Raw genomic sequence first — 22,848 nt, 5'->3', positions numbered from 1 at the left:
CTCACAATTTTCTCAGTTCTTGTTAAACATGTCTTTCCTAAGCTACAGGAAACCAGTTGTTCCTTGATTCCATTTTAATTCTCCAATTATTTGAAAGCAGTTGTTGTAAACCATCCTAAGCAATTTGCTTGTTCAAATTACAAGGCATTTGATGCTGGGTCCTTATCCTCCACTAGTCACAAGGCCTCAGAGGCTACAAGTTTCCTCCTCTGACCTCCTCACCAGATAGTGTGATGCAAACAGACCCATCTTAGACCAAATTCCACCAAAAAGGTGACAGTTGTTAGCAAGTAGGCACATACACAGACCTCCGACCCATTCTGTAAGCCTGGGGACATCTCAGTCCGCTGTCCTGTAAGACACGTCAACAGCCTCTTAGATGAGAAGTTCATTTGAGGCAGGTGTGACAGTACTGTCAGTGCAGTACTTAGCTAACCTACTCGGGCAGGTGATAAAATCAACCTTTTCACGTCCAGATACTGGACCGGGTGGACATCCAAGCTCAGTGCCTTTCCAAGAGAACACGTCACTGGTCTCTCTAGATTCATTCGCAAAGTTCAGGCAAAGCAGATGCACCACGAAACATTTCTAGCCATCTACCTTCCCTGAACACCCTTATTTTCATCAGTGAAAAACCATTTTAGAAATCCATTATGCTAATGAACACACCCGTGGGGGCCGAGCTAAGACAGATCGTTGAAGCGCTTATAGTAACTTCCTCTGGGGTGTGGGACTGTGATCTTTCAAATGTTAGCTAACTGGCCCTACAGTGTAAATGAAGGCTAATGCATGTGCGCACGCACACGCACTCATGCACACATAACATGTTATCTATGCTTTAGCTTTAGAAGTGAATTACAGACAACACATATCAGCATAATAGCCACCATTTAATAAGAACTCCCTGTATGCCAAGTACTGTGCTGAATGTCTGACCAGGAAGAAAACTGATCTCGTTTCATTGCCACTGAGGAAACTGAGGCCCCAGGAAACCCAGCTAGAAAGGATGAGCTAGACTCATACTCTGGCGGACTTGACAGCTATAAATCTTAACCGCTCCAAGAGACTGGTTGCCCGTAAGTTCTTCGAGGCCTCCTGGGAATCCCTCAGTCATCACCAATAATTTTTCATTCTTGGCTCAAAACTTTCAACAATAAATAAAATCCCAATCCCTGGGAAATATTCTACTGCATGACTTCTGAGCATAGTTGGTTCTGAAGCAGGCTTGGGAACTCCTCTGGGGGTGATAACTGTATTCTACCCAGAAACATGCAGCGCAGCTGGCTCTCAGTTTCCAAGGCCAAGGGTGGCCACAATTTGAATCCCCGCCCCCTGCCACCTTCCCTGTTAAGGCTCAGCATGGAAGCCTCCTCTTCTGCACCCCTCGGCTTAGTGTCTGTGTTTGAGCACATCAGATGCCGCAAGGCACTGGGGAGAAGGGCAGCCAGTCACAGCCCAAAGCACCCTCCCTCCCTCCCTCCCTCCCAATAACTATCATAAACTTCAGAGTTGCCAAGGCAGAGAGGAGAGGGAGTGAGCTGGGGCTGGTGAGGCACCATCAAAATCTCGATACTTTACAATAGGAGAGTCGAAAGAATTTGCTGATGGATCAACATAGAGTCTACAAGAAGAGACTTTTAAGACTTGGAGCCTGAGCGCAGAAGAAGTTAGTTGTCACTAACAAGATGGGGAAGACTGAAGAGCAGGTTCATGGAGAAACAGCGGGACCTGTGAGGTTTGAGAGGCCTATGAAGTATCCCAGGTGTATTAGTTTTCTATTGTATTGCAACAAGTTACCACAAATTTAGCAGTTAGAAATGACACCATCAACTCACCATTCCGTAGGTCACAGTCTGGGTAAACTCAGATGTTTTTGCTGCTCAGGGTATCAGAATTTTGAAGTCAAGGTGCTCACTGGACCCAGTTCTTGTCTGAGGCTCTAAGGAAGAAGCCATGTGCAAGTTCATGTTCATCGTTGAGAGAATTCAACTCCTTGCTATTGTGGGTCTGAAGCCCCTGGTTCTTTGCTGGACATGAGGCTACTCAGCTTCTAGAAGCTGCCTGCATGTCTTGCCATGGGGCTTCCTCCATCTTCGAGCCAGAAAGGGTGGGCCAAACCCTCCAGCTTTGAACCTCTCACATGCTCTTCTGTCACCAGCCAGACAAAAACTCTGCCTTTAAAGGGATCTTGTGATTGGACCAGACCACCAGGAACATCTCCTTTCTTTAAGGTCAGCTGCATCGTATAATACAATCTAACCAGAGCAGTGCTGTCCATTACATTCTCAGTCCCAATGGAGAGTGCACACCAGGGCAGGAGTGGGGGCAGAAAATCATGGGGGCTTTCTTAGAATACTGCCTGCCACCCAAATGGAAATGCAGAGGAAGACAGTCTCCTGCAGAAACTTCCAGGGCTGAAGAACAGAGGAGGAGGGGGAGGGGACAAGCCCATCTGGTTGTCTTTAACCTCTGGAACTTGAAGCACTCAGGAAAGAAGGTCTGGCCCTTTGAAGCACCCCACAGAGCCGCGTGTGTGTGCCCCACCATGGGTCTGCCCTGCCAATCCTCCTGCAAGGGCCCCGAGGCATCTTGGCTGCAGTATCCCCGTGTCTGGCAGGTGAGTCAACAGTTGGCTGCTCTCCTGGGCTTTCTTGGAAAGGGCTGTGTTCCAGGTTGGCAGCTGTGCTGGCTGGGAAGGAGGAAAAGAGAAAAGCCAAGTTCTGGGGGCGTTGCTGCCAGGCAGGACACCTGGACCTTTTCCCCCTCGGCCCCTGAGAATGATGGCAAGAAATTTCACTATCACTCCAGGGAAGCCGGAGCCATAATAAAGCAGGGTGGTAAAGCTCTCAGGCAGTGGAATCCAATCAGTGACCTAGTCTCACAATTGCACCATCCGTAAAATGGGGATAGTTGCTAGTAGCTTCCACAAAGGGGCTTGTGACAATTAAACAGCATGGTATCTGTAAATCATTGACCACAGTGGTTGGCATATAGGAAGTACTGACAAAAGCCCACACAAAAAATACTATTAACAAAGGGGAAAGGAATGGCAGATGGAGGCTGTCCAACGAGAAGGGATTAAAAGGAGGAAGGGATCAGATAAAGAGGTCAAGGGGACAGCTAACCCCTTTGATAAGAAACTTTCATAATATTGGAATGCAAGTTAGTTGTTTCTATAAAGACTTATGAATATACAAAGGACAGCTGGTACACCCCAAGGCATGATGGATTTTGATTGAGCCACACAGTAAATCTGGATATGATGTTTCCAAGGCTCCTAGGTAGCCAGATAGGGCTTCTACTTCCTGTAGAAATTCAGGAGGGAAGAGAGGGACAAGCAAGGGGCAGACTATTATGTTGGTATGTTGCATGCCACATTTGATTGCAAGTAACAGACGTCCACGCGAGCTTAGTGGGGTGGGGTGACATATATGAGGCATCAACTGTGGCTTCACCCTACACTTCTGTATGCACTAGATTTCCTTGCTGCATCCTGAGGACTTCATTTCCTACCTCCAGCCCAATCCAACTCAGCCAGAATTGAGTGGGTTATTCCATAAGGAACCAAGCAAAGGCCTTATACTCAGGGCAGCACAGTGGGAAAATGAAGATCACAGCCTCCGCCAGCTTTGTTCCAAAACACTGAAAGTTCCTTGAGTTGACATCGAGGCATTTCTCTTACCTGACAAAGACCACCAAACCCTATCAATCATCCAGTTTGCAGGGATGTGTCCCAGGGACAACACCTTTCCCCATCCAACGGCCAGGACTAAAGCTTCCCAGGACAGAGGGGCCCACAGAGACCTCTAGGTCCACTGAGAGCAGACAGCGGCATAAAAATAAGGCCTCACCCCTGACCAAGGTGGATAAGCTGGAAACAGTTCCCCCCTGAGTGGCAACTTTGAACATGCTGATTCTGAGGCATGACACACACCCTGTGGACAGACACCCAACAAGAGGAAATCAAGGAAGCCAGTCCCTGCCACTGCCTGGTTGTCAGCTCCTTCCCCTTGTCCCTTTACAGACTGGCCTGTTCTCTCTCTCTGCCAGCTTAAGAAAGTGCACGTGGCATTGGGGTCCCTGCCTCAACCTGGCTCTACATGATCTCTTGGTTCAAGCGCTGAGAACTATCTAACTAGAGTTGTATGTCTCTCAGTTCACATGTTTGAAAGGCAGAAGCTGGTTTGAGCCTATGGATTGATATTGGTTCGGTTTGCCTTGGATCCAGTTAGTGGTGAGGGGTAGAGTATGGGGGTCACATGGTATAGGCATGGCTGCCTCTTTCTTCCAGTGGGGTTGTGGGTGACTAGATACTCAGAAGGGAGACAGGGTGTGGCAAGTACCCCAAATGTAGCCACCACAAATAGCCCCAACCTAATTTAGATTTCATCAATTCTGATACATCATTACAGAGTTTCTTGAAATCTAATCCATTCCAGAACATTTCCAGATGGGCCAGAAGGGAATGCATCTTTGTATCCTCTCTTTCTTCCAGAATCAAATTTTTGGTATTATTTCGAAACTAGATATGCAGAAATCCCATCCTGCAAAACACAATCTCTTGTGGTTAATTGAATGATTATCTCCCATTTTTTTTTCTTTTCAACAAGTCTCAGTTTTCATAGGTGGGCTTGTTGAATGCGGGGTACACCCACATGGATGTTTCTGCGGCAAGAGGGCATCATGGAAGAAGCCACTTAATTACAGCAGAGTTAATGGCCTTGTCCGGGTTAGTAGTAAAGCCAAGTGCCACTTGCTGAGCCTTTAACTCTTCATTAACTCAAATCCCAGTTGTAACTTTCTGCTAGGGCCCGGGGTTCTGACTTTGCTTAATCCACTAGATAGAAGTAGAGCAACGGGAGAGGCTGTAAATACTCTGTCAGGGCATGAAGAATAACAACAATAAGGCATTCATATTAGGAGAGGAGATTCATTCATCACGGTTTGTTTACCCTCTCAACAACCCAGTAGATTTGCTGTGGCTGTCTCTGGGGAAGCAGCTGGCGTAAGGAAATCAGATTGCAGAGCAAAGAATGTGAGCTCTGCAGTCACATGCGCCTCATTTCACATCCTGGCCAAGGCCCTTCACTTCTGGGATGGGGCAAACCTGGATGGCAACTCTGATTGGTCAGTTCCCATACCCTGACCCTAGTGAGAGAGCTTGAATGGCAACCTGCTTCTTTTGTCCTCAGTTTTGCTTCTACAAAATGGGGGGATGATAATATTGACTTCATAGGGTGATTGTGAAGCTTACATAGGATCACATATGTGAAAGCCCCTTGTATCTACTAGGTACTTATTATGTTTGCTTCTTTCGCATTATAACAGACTTCTTCCAGGTTTGAGCTAATTCTCTATTAAGGTTTCATGACTGACCAAGACAGAACAAAGAGAGCTAATGGGGATGGGGCCCCTGGGTGGCTCAGTCAGTTGAACGTCCGACTTCAGCTCAGGTCATGATTTCAGTTTGTGAGTTGGAGCCCCGCATTGGGCACTGTGCTAACAGAGCCTGGAGCCTCCTTCGGATTCTGTGTCTCCCTCTCTCTCTCTGCCCCTCCCCCACTCTCTCTCTCTCTCTCTCTCTCTCCCTCAAAAATGAATAAACGTTAAAAAAAAAAAGAGAAAGAGAGAGAGAGAAGGGGGGAAAGCCAGACTTAAATCATTCTTGTGAGAAAAAAAAGTCTCTCTCAGGTAGATCCTACCTCAGGCTTGAATTTCATCCTCTTTTCCAGACCCTTCTATTGATGTGGCAAAAGTTACTCACTGTCCCCTAACATTACGCTCCCCTAATTCTGTAATAATACATTTCCCACAGACACACGAAGTTTAAGTTGAACATACAGCCAATGAGAGAGAGAGAGAGAGACAGAGAGAGAGAGAGAGACTACATTTCTGAGTATCCCTTGCAGATGGCCATATGGCAAAGTTTTCACCAATGGGATGTGAGAGAAAGTGAAGTTTGCAATTACTGAGCCTGACTGAGCTTCTCTTTTCCCTTCCCTACTAGCTAGAATGTGAATAAGGAGCTGGTCAACTGACCTTGGCCACATAGATGAAGACAACCCTTTGAGCAACAAGATAGAAGGAACCTGGGTCTCTGGACAGCCCCATGCAACAGAGCTGTCTGGGACCATCTACCTACCTCCAGTCTGTTGCATGAGAAAGAAACATACTTCTGTTTGGTTACAAACACTCTCTTGGGGAAGTGGTCTCTTATTACATCAATTCACTCCACTCCCTAATTCACAATCTACTCCCTAACTAAAAATCCACCTTACCTGATTGGAATTCATCTTTAGAGCTTGCCTTGAGCAAGAATGGTCTGGAGCCAAGTTCTCACCTACACTTTAGGGTAGATCAGACTTCATAATCTGGCTACTTGTAAACCAGATCCATCCCACAGACATGCTTTGGTTGATTCTTATGACGTATTTTAAAATTTTAGATCTGTTGTTGCAGCATCTGGGTGGCTCAGTTGGTTAAGCATCAAACTCTTGATTTCGGCTCAGGTCATGATCTCATGGTTTGTGAGACTGAGCCCCATGTCTGCCTGCTTGGGGTTCTCTAATTCTGTCCCTCCCCTGCTCACACTCCCTCTCTCTCTCTCAAAATAAATAAACACTTTTAATAATTAAAAATTTTAGATTTATTGTCAGCATTTATGAAATTGAGCACTTTCACAAAAAACCCTAAATGTTCAGCTTTTCTTGAGAAATCAGAAGGTCTGGCAACCCTGGGCCACATTCTTGCTTAGAAAAATTCAGGCGCTAGCTTGCTTCAATTCATCATGGTCAATGCCTGTCAGAGTCTTGACGGTTTGGGGCCTGATACCTGACTTCTAAGACCCAAAACCTATGTCCCTTTGCCTAAGTGCTTTCTCTGGCCCCCTGGAGCCCGCCTAGCCAGAGGGGCTAGAGACTGAAGGTACTACCACCCCCAAAAGACTCCAATCAACCACTGATGGGAGTTGATGTATAAATATCACAGCTCTCCATTCCTCAGATGGGATAGCTGGAGGGCACCTTTCCATTGGCCCCTAGAGTTTGAGTCCCAGCGTTCCAGAGTGGTAAGTCACTCCGTAATGCACCTTTTATTGACTGGCTGCCTTCCTTTCCCTATCCCAGTTCCCAGGTCTCTCCCAACACTTCCCAGAATCACCTTCCAAATAAACAGCTTGCACTCAAATCCTACTCTCAGAATCTGCTTTCTGGGGCAGCCTGAATCACTAGTGCCCTTAGTTTCCATGTGATAGTTAGCATTTAGCACCATGCTGCACTGTGATTTTTCTCCTGGTGAAGAAATATTTATCTGTGTTTGATCTTTATTAAAAGTGAAAAGAAAAGGGAAAGATGGTTCCAGAAGCCAATGTTTTTCAGAAAAGAATAGGTGAGAGTCTATCTCTGTGGAAGTAAAGAATATTCCTGCATGTTTAACATGCAAATACTGGCCTGCTTCCTTCACTGACGTTATCTGCCTGACCCTCAGACGGTCATGTTTGTGATCCCTGCTTTACAGCCCTGAAAACTCTTGTTAAAATTCAGGAGTCATTAACCCCTGACTTTGAATGGGGCTCTGAGATTAGCTAAGTGGCCGCGTGGGAGCATATTGAGGGAAGAGGGAGGGAGATATCTAAGTTTCAAGGACTGAAGTTTAGAGGAAGGGCCAAAGGAAACCCTGGCACTTCAGCCAGGCAAGGTGGGCTCACTGTGGCATCAGGGTGGGGAGCCCGAAGAGAGCCGAAGTCTTTCCTGAGCCTGTGAAAAATCCCTTCCACCACAGCATCCAAGAGGCTGTATCCACACCCTCCACCAGAGCTTGGCTCTCTTTATTCCAAAACAACTTTTTTTTTTTTTTTTTGAGAGAAAGAGTGCAAGTGGGGGAGGGGAGTGGAGGGAGAATTCCAAGCAGGCTCCACGCTCAGCATGGAGCCCGATGCAAGGCTTGATCTCACAACCCTGGGATCATGACCTGAACCGAAATCAAGAGTTGGATGTTCACCCAGATGCCCCTCCAACACAACTACTGGGTGTGTCTCCTGATTTTGCACGAGTTCCAGATGGGTGGTAGCTATCCCTATTCTACTCGTTTTTCCCAGCACCTGACAGAGGGCTCGCCATACTATGGGCACCTAATAAGGTTTGTCTTAAATTTCTGTGAACCAGCTTGACCCTAGATTGAGTGGTCAGAAGTGCTATGTAAGCCAGGGGGCACTGCGATTCAATGTGCATTTCTCTGTTGGAGAGCTGAAAAGGTTTTTTGGCTGCTCTGTAGTGATAAAGACTGAATTAGCTAGGCCCACACTATTTAAACCCAGGAACATGGGCTTTTTGGAAAACTAGCTATCTCTTACCTAGTTTGCAATCAACAGGATTAAGAACGTGGAGAGTCAGACTGTCCAGGTTCAAATCCCAGTTCCCCTACTTACTTATTAGCTGTGTGACTGTGGGCAAGTCACTCAATTTCTCTGTGCCTCCATAAAAAAATGGAAATTAAATGAGCTAATGCATGTAGAGTGCTTTGGACTGTGCCTGCACAGAGGAAGCACTTAAAATATGCTAGCTATAATTGGCTCTGATTGGAGACAACAGGATCCTGGCTAAAAAGAAAGCCAGAGTAGAAAATTATCTAAAGGAATATGCTAGTTCTAGCAAAGCCCTAAAGCTAGACATTAGGCACAAAGAATCCACATGTTCCAGAGCAGGGCTTCTGACCTTTTCTGTGTTGGCATCTATTCAAGTGATGCTCCCTTTTTAGAATAATGGTTTGTATTTATTTATTTATTTATTTATTCATTCATTCATTCATTCACTCTAATGTTTATTCATTTTTGAGAGAGAGACAGAGCGTGAGATGCAGCGGGGCAGAGAGAGAGGGAGACATAGAATCTGAAGCAGGCTCTAGACTCCCAGCTGTCAGCGCAGAGCCTGACGTGGGACTCAAACCCACGATCCGTGAGATCATGACCTGAGCCGAAGTCAGAGGCTTAACCAACTGAGCCACCCAGGCACGCCAGAATAATCGTTTATAAATGCACAAAATAAAATACATAGGATAACAGAGAAAGTCAGTTTTATGGCTATCAAAATACTAACCAAATTTATGATACAGTATTAGCCGTGCTCTGTTACTAACACATTAGAAAATAAGATCCAGCAGTGGGTCTAATTACTACTGTAATTTTTAAATAGAGATGAGCACAAAATGTCATTTTCACATATCAATGTATTTCAATGTAATGACAAAGTCATAGGCACTACTAATATAATTGTGAACAGAAAGAAATGCCAACCTTCATTTCCAGATTAGCAAATGTAAAAAATAAAGCTTTTCCCAATACAAGAGGAACCTCTTTCCTAAGGAGAGCCAGAAAGAGCCCAGAAGTGCATCCAGGCATATTAAAAGATGCCCCAATTGGCTAATATTCCTTCCTTCCTTCTATCCTCCCTCCCTTCCTTCCTTCCTTCCTTCCTTCCTTCCTCCCTCCCTTCCATCCTTCCTTCCTTCCTTCCTTCCTTCCTTCCTTCCTTCCTTCCTTCCATCCTCCCTCCCTCCCTCCCTCCCTTCCTTCCTTCCTTCTCTCCACCTTGTACAAACAGATATGGGGAATCCAAGAAGGACTGTGACTTCTGGAGGAGGGGAGTGTGTCTCCTTCATCAAGCCAAGGGAAGAACGCTCCAACAGAGTAGCTTATAGAGATTGAGGGTGCTCTCAAGGGGAGCCAGGGGCCTCATTTCCTGGTTGGAGACCCATGAACAACAGCCATTTCAGACCTATTCAAGACGGGCCGGGAGATAACTGGAGAGAGTGAGGTGGAGAAAGGGTGCAGTCAACCCCCCTACCACTAAGGGTGACGAGGCAGGGAACCTCCTTTGGTGAAGAGGACCCCACAGACTTGAGTCTCAACCAGGAAGGTGGCCCCCAGGCAAGAAGACCCCAGAAGCTAGTGGCTGGGGGCAGAGGGGGGTGTTCCTGATGAAGGGGAAGGAGGAGGAGGTCAAGCAAAGGTGGTTCTCCAATGTTGGGGCCCTGCACATTGAGGAGAAGCCCCCCACATCCCTCTCTGCCCACACACCCCCAAATGCACTTCAAAAAAGTCACAAATGGAGTCATTTGGAGCTCACCATGCGTGCAGACGAACCAGTATTCGCTGAGAGAGGACTCGCGCAGTTCTGGTTGAGTAAAAACAAACGTGTTCCTTTTCTCCAGTCCCTTTTTTCTGTCCCAGCACACAGGGCTGCCGCATACTCCATGGAACACCCTCACGTCATCTTCTGTGTGCAGGCCATCCCAGGGCTGTGCCACAGTGTCAGTGATGTTCCTGGGGTTGCCTGAGGAGAGAGGAGGGGAGAAAGAAGGGGGAGGAGGAGAAGGGATCCTTCAGACAGACCAAGTTCTCTCTTCACTTCAAACCCCTCGGGCCGAGTCAAACCTGTGCAGGGCAGAGGGAGGAAATGAAACAAGAGATAAAACTGGACCTTTCTATATCCAACTAGAGCAGCAACCTATGGGATCCACTCAGCATGTCATCAGGGGACGTGGGGAGGAGACAGATGCAATTCACGTTCGTGCCTCATCATCTTCAGACGTGTCAATACATGGAGTAGTGTGCCTTTCATTAATTTTGCAATTCAGACACCACCCAAATGCAGTCATGGGCCCTGGGAGTCACAGGGAGATGCATTCCTTTCTTATCTGAAAACATCAACACCCTCCTCTCAGGAGACTGATCCCCAGAGATGGAAACACACTGTAGAACTGCCTGGCTGAATGTCCCTTTCTTACTGGGGACCCAACAGTCCCTCCCATAGGGGCCCCAACTGGCTTGGGCCTGCCCTGAAGGCAGCAAAACACCTTCATAATCAGAGGCTTAAAAAGAAGACGAAAAGGAGCACCTGGGTAGCTCAGTCGGTTAAGCGTCTGACTTCTTCTCAGGTCATGATCTCATGGTTTGTGGGTTCAAGCCCCCTGTTGGCCTCTTTGCTGACAGCTCAGAGTCTGGAGCCTGCTTTGGATTCTATGTCTCCTTCTCTCTCTGCCCCTACCCTGCTCATGCTCTCTCTCTCTCTCAAAAATACATAAACATTAAAAAAAAAAAAAAGTAAAAAAAAAAAGGGGAAAATGAAGGAGTCCACTCCTTCAAGGAGACAATTCCAGCTCCGAGGAGTCTCGAATGTGTAACTGTCTGTAGAAAACTTCTGTGGCACATGAGCTCTGATGAAATGTTCAACGGCTGTTTCTAAGGTCTAGCACTAACCACACTTTTCTCCAAAGCCAGGAGAGGCCGCTTAGGTGCCCAGGCACCAACAGAAGTTCAAGGAAGTTAATTTTCCCAGGGACAACCCTCCAGTGGGGGCGGGGAGTGGCAGTCATTCTCCTCTCCCTCTCGTGGGACAATGCAAAGTGCATTCCATGTCTACGGTTCCCTGCACATTACCCAGTGGGTAACCAGAAAATAAGGCATGTTCTCAGCTCTTCTTCCTTCTCTCTCTCATTGCCCCCTCATTCCTGCTTCCTGGATCACTTCCCAAACGAACTGCTGTACCCATGCCCTTAGCTCACGGCCAGCCTTTGGAGGAACCCAAAAAGCTTAAGACAGTAATCCTCCCTATAGCTGAAAAAAAATCAGGCTTCCTTAAAGGGTCCCCCACACACCTGCATGGCTTCAGGGCTGAGGAAATGCAAGTCACCGGAAAAAAAGCCAAGGAGCGGGGGTGGAGAAGAATCATGGCAGGTGAGGAAAATCATTTAGAAATTATAAAATTAAGTAGCTTTAAAAAGAGAAACCTGGTTGGGAAATTACTGGAAGAGCACAAATTGAAAAATGTGCTCAAGACAGTTGAAAATCTGTCAACTGACAAGAGACGGCTTTGTGAAGAAAACGAACCAGAGCAGGGTGTCAGGCAGACAGATTGGCCCAATTAAGGGCAGAGAGGCTGGGGAGAAGGAGTGAGTTATCGCGTGGCCTCTGGGGGGTCTAGAAAAGCTATTCCCAGCAGGATAGATGGGCCCAGACAGGAGGCTGGTGAGAGCCTCTGGGGTGTCTGCGTGCTCCTTCCCCACTGTCAGGAGACCGTGAATGAACAGGGACAAGATGCTGTGTCTCCATGTCCTTTGAGACTGGACTGCTGATCGCGTAAGATTCTCTGGAATAAAAGGGGACGGGGTGGGTACTCTATGGGAGGCTCCTCTTGGAGATCCGTTCATTCAACAAGTATTCATTGAGTCTGTTGACGTGTGGTGCTGCAGCCTGTTACGGATGGCGTTCCTGCCCCAGGAACTTTGCAGTCCTTCAGGAGAAGGAAGCATCAAATTCTTGGGCTAATATTCACTACATGGGGAGGGCTAGTCTAGATGCTTTGTCTCCTCATTTAACGTTCACAGAAACCTAGGAGGTAGGAACCACATGATCATTATTTCAGAGATGAGGAAACATAAACACAGAAAGGTTAGGAAAATGGGCCAAGGTGACAACACTGGTAAGGAGTAGAGCCAGAACCCAGAACCAGACAGTCCAGCTCTCAAGTCTGCACTCTGACCCACTACAGGTTAGTCTCTCCTATATTAAAGGATCTGACAAGTTCCGCAGGAGGATCAGCTACAAAATATGATAATGCAGAGCCCTAGTTGGTGGTGGGGAAGCTAATCGCCTCTTCCCATGGCGTCCCAACACAGAGCAGTTGGGTGATCCCCAAGGAATTACAACCTCCTTGGTACCTGGGTCAGAAGTAGGCCTCCACCAGGTTTCCTGCTAAATGTGCCATGGTGCTTCCAGCCCAGCACTGGGATAGCTGCCTCCTTTCCCTGCCCTGTGACATCACGAGATGGGCACTGACCCTAGCCCTCCCTTCACACATGCCCAGGCCTCTGTGGGGGACAGAGGGTGGCAGCAGAATCGGGTCCCCCTCCCTTGCCCCCTGCCAATGCCAACCAGTCACGGTCCTGAGCTCCATGATCTGGGTACCCTGATGACACGGTTACTGGGCAGGGCAGAGAACGGGGAGCCAGGGGAGGGAGGACGGCAGCTACGAGCTCACCGTTTAGGAGACAGTAAGAGGCACACTCTTGAAAGTTGAGACGCCAAGCCTCCGGCACATGCTCTATTGTCCCCTCAAACTTCACTTACAAAACACAACTTCAAAGATAAAATTATGAAGAATTTCAAGACCGCAGCTGCAGGGCATGAAACCCCAAATGTAAGAAGCCTGTGTGGCTGCTCTGCCAGCACAGCCATGCTCTGGCCCTGCCTGGAGTCAAGGGAAATGGAAAACAGTTGGACTGTTCCAATACAGTCCTCCACACTCACTTCGGCACAGAATCCTCTTTGAGGTTAACAGCCCTTAGTGCTAGTGTTCATGGGCCTCCCTCTTAAAATGCTACATCACTTCACTCAAACCTCGTAATAGCCACGTGGGTCAGGGAAAATCAGGGTTGTCACCATTCTTCCGAGAGGGAGAAACTGAGGCACAGAGAGGCAAGTATTTTTCTTGAAATATGATAGGTATTGGTAGGTATGGTAGGTGTTACAGTAGGTAAGAGGCAGGGTCAGCTTTCAAAACCAAACATCCAGCCTCCAGGTCCTGTGCTCTCTCCCTGCAATGCACCAGCCTTCCCAACCCTCCAAGATGCTTTTCACATCCCCTGTTTGTCGCTCAGGAGAAGGCCCTAATGCTGGCAGGTTGCCATCCTGAAGCTAGTATTTATTAGGAAATCTCCAGGCATGCCAGGAAATTACAGACCAGCAAATTAGTTTAGTCATTTCACTAGTTGAAGGAGCTCTTCGCAAGCTCTGTAAAAAGCTTTTTCAAGAACAAGTTGTTAGAGGGGGTGTTTTGGTGCCTTAAAGACACCGTGTTATCTTGGGCATCCAAAGACCTCTTTGAGGAAGAGAATTCCCATCAGACTAAGAAGAAACTTTAATGACCTTGAAAAATACCAAACCACAGGGGCACCTGGGTGGCTCAGTCAGTTGGGTGTCTGACTTCGGCTCAGGTCACGATCTCGTGGTTCATGAGTTCAAGTCCTGCGTCGGGCTCTGTGCTGACAGCTCGGAGCCTGGAGGCTGCTTCAGATTCTGTGTCTCCCTCTCTCTGTTCCTCCCCCACTCATGCTCTGTCTTTTTCTCTCTCTCAAAAATAAATAAAGCTTAAAAAAATTTTTTTTAAAAAACACCACACCACAGCTGTGGCAGCCAGCCTTCAAGATGGCCCCCAATGTCCCCTGCCTCCCAGTATTCACAACTTTGGGCACCCTCTCCCACCCTGAACAGGGATGAACTGTATAATCAGAAGAATATTGCAGAAATGACATTTGTGACTTCAAAGATGAGGTCCTAAAACTATTGCTTCCATCTTCCTCTCTCTTGGATCACTCAATCTGGGGGAAGCCAGCTGCCATATCATGAGGACACTCAAGCAGCTCTGTGGGGAGGACCTAAAGTCTTCTTCCAACAGCCACATGAGTAGAGTAGGGCCATCTTGTAAGTGGATCCTCCAGCACCACTCAAGCCTTCAGATGACAGCAGCCCTGACCACTGGTTTGACTTCTGCTTCACAGAGCACCCTTGAGTTAAAACTGCCCAGCAAAGCTATCCCTGCATCCCTGACCCACATAAGCCACAAGATAATACATCTCTGGTTGCTTTCAGCTGCTAAGTTTGGGCTTTGTTACGCAGCAATAGATAACTGATACATTTCATTAAAAAGATCATGGGAAATCAGCTGCTCTGAAGTAGAAGGGGAACGAATTTCTTGAGTTGGATATAAACATAGTCACATCCTTCAGGTCATTTGTTCTCTTCTTGCTGCCGCCATCACTTCAAGAAAGCCCCAAGGGACACAGCAGTCATAAATTTCGGAGGGAGAAGGAGAGGTAGGGAAGGGGGACTCAGGTCACTATCTGAGGCTTCTACACAGGATCGCTAAGGTGGCACATGGCCCTCTGTGGAGCCACATGAGGCCACCACCCACCCCCCACAGGTAAGAAGCAGTATATACTCTAGTAATGTATCTTACAGCTATGAATTGTTACCAGAACAAAAATCCCAGTGAGTGATTACTGAGCACTTTGCATGCTGAGCACTTTACATTTGCTTTTAGCGCTTCAGCTAAATTAGCCCTCACAATAACCTAGTAACGTCATGCATTGGGCACAACACATCCATTGCGAGTGACAAAACCCAACTCAAACTGGCATAAGCCAGAATGGGCATTGATGGATTCATTAACTGAGAAGTGCAAGGGGTGTCCTAGGCTTCAGGGACTATTGTATCTAGGGTATGGAGTTCTTTCTTTCTCTTATTCTCCCCTTCTACCCCTTATTCTCTCTCCTTCTCTTCCTCCCCTAGTCATCTCCCTGATTTTTGTTCCCCCAGGAAACCTGGACACCAGTAGCTCAAGCCTATGCTTTAATAATCTAAAACCAAGAGAGGCTCTCTTTGCCAACAGCCCCATATCAGATCCCATGGCAGGTCTCTGATTGGCCCTACTTAGGCCACTTCTTTATGCCGATCCCTGGGGACAGGGCCATGGGGCACAATGATTAGTTAGGTCTGGAACACATGTCCAATGGGTAGATGGGGCACAGTAATTGCCAGTCCAACCAGAACCACATGCAATGGCAATTTCCTACTTAGCATGAAAAAGGGATGATAGGCAGACGAAAAGCACATTTATGATCATCATCATCATCATCACTTTACAGATGAGGAAACAGGCTCAGAACAGCTGCAAACCCCTGCCTGGGGTCTCATAGCTGGTAAACAGCAAAGGGATATCTGGCGGACTCCAAGGCCAAAGTTCTTAGCCATGCTCCTTCCACCTTCCTCATCCCACAGGGTCCTCTGACCCATACAGGAGATCTGCAGGCAAGATGATCTCCCTTGCGGAAGCCAGAGCAGTTACCTGATGCCAATCCAGGCCCTAGGACTAATTCTGCATCTGACACAATCTGCTTTTTCCCAGCCTCCCTAGTTCACCTGGGGCTAGAGAAGGCTCACCCAAAGTATCTCCTGTCCTGACCTTGACTGCATCAACAGCCAAACTGACTATGACCATCTCCGCCTCCAGATGAAACTGTTCTATAATATCCCCTTGCTTTTGGAGTAAAGATCCAAACTCTCACCTCAGATAAGAGCTCTGAACATCTGACCCCTGTCAACCTCTGGCTCATTTTTTCCACTCCCTGTCTCAGCCACACTATTCCTGTCAAATTCTGTGAAAGTGCCCTTCTTCCTCCCACCCCAAGACCTTTGCATATTCTGTTCCCTCTACTTGGTGTGTTCATTCCTCTTCTCTCTGCCTAGAAAACTCATCCTTCACATCGGCTCCTCAAGGAAGCCTCCACACCTCCATTGCTGGGGTCACTTCCTCTGCCTAGGTCCCCATGGGAGTCTAGAGCTTTCATTGAAGTCATGAGAATACATTCATGTGGGACCTGTAGTGAAAATCTGCCTCTCACACCAGACTGTAAACTCATCAGAGCAAGGATAATGTCCCTGTTTCTATTCATTATGTCTAGCACTTAGCCCAGGGCTTGACCCAAAATAGACCCTTAGAAAGCATTTATTGAATAAATGGAAGGAAGGAAGGAAGGAAGGAAGGAAGGAAGGAAGGAAGGAAGGAAAAAAGAGAGTGGGGAAGGAAGGGAGGGAGGAAGGAAAGGAGGGAGGAAGGAAGGAAAAAAGAGAGTGGGGAAGGAAGGGAGGAAGGGAGGGAGGAAGGAAGGGAGAGGTAAAGGAAGAGAGAAGGAAGAGAGAGGGAGCAAGGGAAAGAAGAGAGGGAGGGAAAGAGGGAGGGGGAAGGGAGGAAGGAAGGAAAGAAGGAAGGGAGGAGGGAGAGAGAGAAGGAGGAAGGAAAGGAAGCAGGGAGGATGGGGGGGGCAGGGAGGGATTGCCATGCCTCAAATTAAAGCTCACGGAGTAAATCACAAGTATTCCAAGATGTTGATTAAACTCTTAAACTAGGATGAATGTGAAGAACATGAAACTATTACAAGCATTAGAGGATTTATTGGCTGAGCCTGGCTGCTTTTCAGTATTATTCCCTTCGTTCTCATTGCATTGGAACCACAGGGTGAAAGTCGTGGGGAGAGGAGGAAGGGGAGAAAAAGGAACAAGAAGCAAGAAAAGAAGGAAAGAGAGTAGGGAAGATGAACAGATAGGAAGAGTATATAGGGGTCAGGGAAAGAGGGAAGGTTAAGGGGGGAGGAAGAGAGAGAGGAAGAGATGAAGGTATAAGAGGAGGAGGGAAGGAGATGGAGGAAGGGAGAGGAGGAGGAGAAGGGAAGAAAGGGGACAGAAGGAGGTAAGTACAGTGAGTCAGAGGGAGGAAGGAAAGAAAAGAGGGAGGAAGAGGGAGGAACCCATCTAAGTCTGCTAATTCCAAATGAGCAGGGATAGGAAATAACGCAGGGCGATTCTGGCAAGCCCAGCACCGAAACATGCAAGCCCCACCCTCTCCAGGAGATGTCATGCTATGGGTCTCTGCCAATGGCAAGCTGTCAGCCTGGAGGCTGGACAGAAAATACGAGATCCATGGAACTGAAGACTTCAGGTGGGAAGTATACTCAGAAGCAAAAAGAAGGAAACCAAGATAACAGCTGATATAGGGAGGGAGGTGGAAAAAATAAGGAATGTGTCACTCCCTCCCTCTGCCATGGGTGACCCACTGGGTACCCTCATCACCTCGGAGGCTTCTGGACCTCTGTTTTCCCTTCTGGTTGTGTTGACAGGATGAAGGGATGTTTATTGCTAACACAGCAAAATGTGGTCCAGCGGCCGGGAATCTCCCTGGCATGATTAATTCATGTTCTGAACAAATGAACACGAGTTTGTACCGTTGCAGTGCTTGTTGTACACATGGGGTGGTGGGGCCAGAGGGCGGGGGACATGGAATCTGGCACTGGCTGTCAGCAAGTGCAGTGCACACTGATGGGGTCCCCACAAATGCCCCATCTCCCAACTTGGGCTCTTGGGAGCATTTCCTGTTACAAATAATAAGCATGTGTGTTGCCTCTGGGGGTGAAAGAGGATCTGTGCATTTCAGGTAAACGTCTTTGAGCATGGATGGGTTAGCAAAAAGGTAGGAATACACGTCGAGACAGTGAAAGGGATGATTGCAAAAATGAAGGGGACATTCCTCTGGCAGGAGCAACTTGGTGAGTGAAATGTCCAGTGAAATGCCTGAGAGGAAATCAAGTAAACCCTCTTCCACCAACCCACCCTGAGGCGTCTATGTCTTGGCAGTTTACTCCTATTGGGACCACTCATTCAGCATTAGAACTTATACAGGCCATTCTGACCAAAAAAAAAAAAAAAAAAAAAGAGGGGGAGAATTTACTGGCTCAGGTAACTGAAAAATCCAGGGATTCAAAGTTTTCAGGCACGGCTGGATCCAGAAATCCAAGAATTGTCATCAAGATTGTTTTTTCTCTCTGTGGCCCTGGATTTGCTTTCCTCTGTGCTGGCAAGCTCTCTCCAGTGGAAACCACCCCTGTCTAAAGAGTGCTTCTCTTTCCCCAGAGTTTCCAAAAAATCTCAGGTCTGAGTCTTATCGATTGGGCTTGGGACATGTGCCACCCGTGGAACCAAGGATAAGGGGTCAGCCCTCCCCAGATTGGGATGCTATTAGCCAAATGATGGTAAATGGCTATTGTGCAGACAAAAACAACAGATGTGACCACAGAACTGTGTTGATAGCTGAAAAATGAGAGCACCCCTCCCCCAAGAATTTAAATACAAATGCTGGTTGCTAGGGAGGCAAGCCAAGGACAACCCACACATAGGTTATTTTCTGGGACAGAGAGAGCTGAATGGAAAAGATCCTTCCTGGCTCTCCTTTAGGAATTCATTTGACAAATCCAACCCAGTGTTTCCAGAATTACCAGACCTGGAAGGAGGAAAGTAAAGGCTTTACTAGAAAGCTATTCATTCACGCATTCATTCATTCATCACTCTCACCCTCTCTTTCTCCCACAACTCTGTCATCTGGTTTCTTCCTGTCTCTCTCAGGGGGGACTGTCCTCGTGAAAGTTGCCAATGACTTTTCTTTTGTTCAATCCTGTGGCCAATGTCCTCCTTTCCTTCCGTGATTTCTCAAATGACTGGGTACCACTGACTGCCACCCTCTTGACAACTGCTTTCTCCATGGCTCTTTGCTCCTCTGTTTGCTCATTCGCCCACTGAGAACACATGCACTGTTGTGGCTTCTGTTTCCATCCCCTTATCCACCCCAGTCCAGAGTCGCGGCTCAGACCACTCTTCTGAGTCTTGGTTTTGTGAATTCAAGTGCCTCCTGGAAACTTCACCAGGTGATCCCCCTAGCATCTTAGACTCATCATGTCCAAAATACTCCTCACAGCCATCCCCCAAGGCTACTCCTTGCCTAGTGTGCCTTGACTTGGGGTCTAGTACCACCAGCCACCCACTTGCCTAACCCAGAGACCACGAACTAGACCAACACCTCTCTCACGCTCACATCCATTTAATCGGTTGGAACTCCTTGGAAATATCCACCCACTTCTCACCATCCCCACTGAGAGTCTGGCCCCATCATCTTATATCAGAATTTCTGCCAACAGTGTCCCAACTAGCCTCCCAACTTGTCCCACTCCAATCCATCATCCACTCTGCACTCAGACATGTCCTTCTAAACACAAATTTGAACCCAGGCCCTGCTTGTTCCTCTAGGCTCACTTACCTTTTTCCACTCTTCTCTCAAATTCGACATGCCTGCCACACCGAATGACCTACCTCCAATTTGCATAGGCTGTTCCCTCTGCCTGGAGCACCCTTCCTCCTGACTCTTCACTCAGCTTCCTCTCGCTCATCGTCCAGGTCGCCTCTGCCAGCTATCACTCCCTCCAGGACCACTTCTAGACCAGTAGAGTGGTCCAAGACTTAGTTATGTACCTTTTCCGCAAGTCCCCAAACACGAATGAATGAACGAATGAATGAATCAATCAACCAATCAATCAACTCTTTAGAGAAGATGGTGATGGTACTCAAGTTCTTGATGAAAAGGAAAGTTCACAAGAGGAGAAGGGAAATCTATGTGTCTATTTTTAGCCACTAAACACTTTCTTTTTGACACTCACTTTCCAAACAAAAATGTATTAAGTTCTTACCTTGAGTCAGCTACAGCCGTGGTGGTCACTGAGCAAACAAGACAGACACACATCTTGCCCCTTAGGAAATTATAATCTAGCAGACAAAACAGATCCTAAATAAACAGTTCAGCAAAATGTAATGTGTACTAGCCCTAACCCTCTTGTAGCAAAGCAAATTTTCCAAACATGGCTGCACCAATATATACCCCCTTCAGTATACTCTCTCACAATGTAACTGACACTCCTCTATTGAGATGTGGGGTCTACCTTCTCCTCTTAAAACTAGGTGGACTTTGGAACTGCTTTGACCAATAGAATGTTGTAGAAGTAACACAGAGTGACTTTCTGGTCCATCAAAGGCAACACAGTTTCCACCAATTAATATATGTATCTCTCCCCCCATCGCCTCATCTCTCAACTCTTCCTTTGGAACCCCATCCACCATGTTTGTAAGGAAGTCCTGAGCCCATGGAGAGGCCACGTATGGACGTTCCAACCTATAATAGTCTCAACCGACAGACAGCATCAACCTCTACTCATGTGAATGAACGAGTCTTTAGATGAACTCAAGCCCTTGGCTCTTCCAGCTGAGTTCCTTGACACCATGGAGCAGGAAGAAGCCATCCTCATTGTGCTCTGTCAAGGGCCCAATCCACAGAATCTATGAGCATAGCAAGTGACTGCTTTATGCCACGAGGTTTTGGAGCAATTTTTTTTGCAGCCATGGCAACTATATTACTTCTCTAGGCTTACTTGCAGAAAAGAATACTAGCTGAGAAATAGAGAGTAAAATATACCGCCATTTCTGTCTTTTAATAGCTGTTGATATGCACTGGCTGTGCAAACTTGGGCATGTCATTTCCCATCTCTGGGTTCTTAGTCTTCCCATGTATAAAATAAGGTGATGGGGCTGGATGATTTCTAACACCCTAGGAAGCTTGAAAATTCTATTAATGGAGATTCATTTATGGGACGCCCCAATCAAAACCATGTCAGTTGATATGGCAAGAGGTGAACTCTTTAATTGAAATTCCTGATTTTGTTTAAATATCTTTCTAGAGGGTGAACTCAGCTAAAGCCATTAGAAAAACAAAAGGATTCCTCTAATGTATAATTCATGAAAGAAGAGTGGGTTTGACCCAGTGGGTCATTTGGAATAAAAATGCCATAAAAATAAAATATGTTATCCTTCCCCTTCTGCCTCCCTCATCCCTTACACCAGCTAATGGAGGGGAAAGAGTGAATTAAACTGGAGTTCAGGTCAAAGGTTTAGTTGATTCATTCCAGAATGGTCATTCCCTCCGGCTGCTCCAGTAACGACAGACACTGCAGATGTTGACGAAGGTTTTGTCCCCGCCCCAGGACCCCCCCACCCCCATCCTGAGTGATACGGCCTCTCCTCCTTCCCTGGGGAGATGACCTCACCTTCTAATGGACTGCCCAATTAGGAAGCATATGAGCCTGTTGAGAAGACACCCTGTCCGCTTCAAAAGCTTTGGGGAAATTCCCCAAGGGGCCAACCTGTTTCACAGAGCAAAGGGAAAAAAAGTAGACAGCCTGTAATTAGTATAATAACCTGTTCGGATTCCACCTGCCTGTGATTTCCCCAGCTTGTTCATCCATTCATGTATTCATTCACTCAGGCAACAAATATTTACAGAGCAGCTGTGATGTGTAAGCCCTGGTGATACGACAGGTCCCCCAGAAGGAGCTAACGATTTGTGTGCATGCGATTGATTAAGAAAATGCTCCCAGGGGGCATCTGGTGGGGAGATATGGAGGGAGGGTAGGACAGGGAAGAAGAAGTTGCCAAGTGAAGGTTGATTTCAAGCAAGTCCAAGCCTCGGCTTGGTCCTGAAGGGAGCTCCGCAGTGAAAAGTACGCCTCAGGATTTGTCCCAAGTCAAAGCAGGGGAGCCAGGCTTTCACACCTCTGCATCAGTTATTGGTATGGTCTGCCCTCCTAGGAACACAAATCCCAGGCAACCTGGTGCTCTACAAGAGCAGGCAAAGTAGCTCCAAAAGCCTGTGGACAGTCCTTCAAAAAAAAAAATCACAGGTGCAGGCCAGTAGAAGTGAAACACCACAGAAGCCAAGAGCAGACATTTTCCACTCTTTCATCCCCAATATTTCAGCAATATCTCACCTCATGGTTGCAATAAGCCTGCAGCAGCTCCAAACTTCCCACCCTCTCACAATACCCAAAGGCAAGAAGGGATGGAAAGAAGGTAGCACCACCTACAGATCTAACTTCAGAGCAAGGAAGATTTCTCCTGGAGGCCTCCAATACACTTTGCATCACGTCCTCTTTGCCAAAGTGGGTCAGTGCACGCTTTTAAACAAATCATCGCCAAGAAGACAGGATTACTGTAAACGGTTTCTTGGATTGAGGAGGTGACTTTTCCTGAGCATCTCGCCCACCTGCTTTATACCTGATGGGTTTTTCTTAGCAAGGAAGAGGAGGGAATGGCTTTGGGGTGGACAATGTGCTATGTGTGTGACACTAGCTAATCAGAAAACACCAAGCCCTTTGGACTACAGTGACTGGTTCAGGGATAAGCATACTACTCAAGCCAAGCCAATCAGAATTAGTCCTGAGAATATTACGTTAGTTGCTAGGAAGAGGTACTTACTCACTGAAAGTGTCCTAGGTAAGAGTTGTGACAGCCATCTTGGCATCATGAGGAGCCTGAAAATAAAACCATCACAAGAAGGGGGGCGCCTGGGTGGCGCAGTCGGTTGGGCG

General features: G+C 47.2%; 2 long non-coding RNA genes across 4 annotated transcripts in view; one reads left to right on the top strand and one right to left on the bottom strand.

Moving 5' to 3' along the window:
- Positions 1-10,796, bottom strand: part of LOC121041358 (uncharacterized) — a 151,970-nt gene extending 141,174 nt beyond the window's left edge. The window contains exons 1-2 of the long non-coding RNA XR_005795704.1: positions 10,122-10,796; positions 1,836-2,689 (exon numbers count right to left, since the gene is read on the bottom strand). This is a non-coding gene — a long non-coding RNA (uncharacterized LOC121041358). The remainder of the gene's footprint in view (positions 1-1,835; positions 2,690-10,121) is intronic.
- LOC121041357 (uncharacterized) overlaps positions 1-22,848 on the top strand; it is a 61,674-nt gene that overhangs the window by 3,387 nt on the left and 35,439 nt on the right. The gene's annotated exons all lie outside the window — the stretch shown is intronic.

Source organism: Herpailurus yagouaroundi, unplaced genomic scaffold (genome assembly GCF_014898765.1).
Source record: "Herpailurus yagouaroundi ecotype Mexico unplaced genomic scaffold, PumYag 183, whole genome shotgun sequence".
NCBI classification, from domain to species: domain Eukaryota; kingdom Metazoa; phylum Chordata; class Mammalia; order Carnivora; family Felidae; genus Herpailurus; species Herpailurus yagouaroundi.
This window is presented reverse-complemented; position numbering and strand designations above follow the sequence as displayed.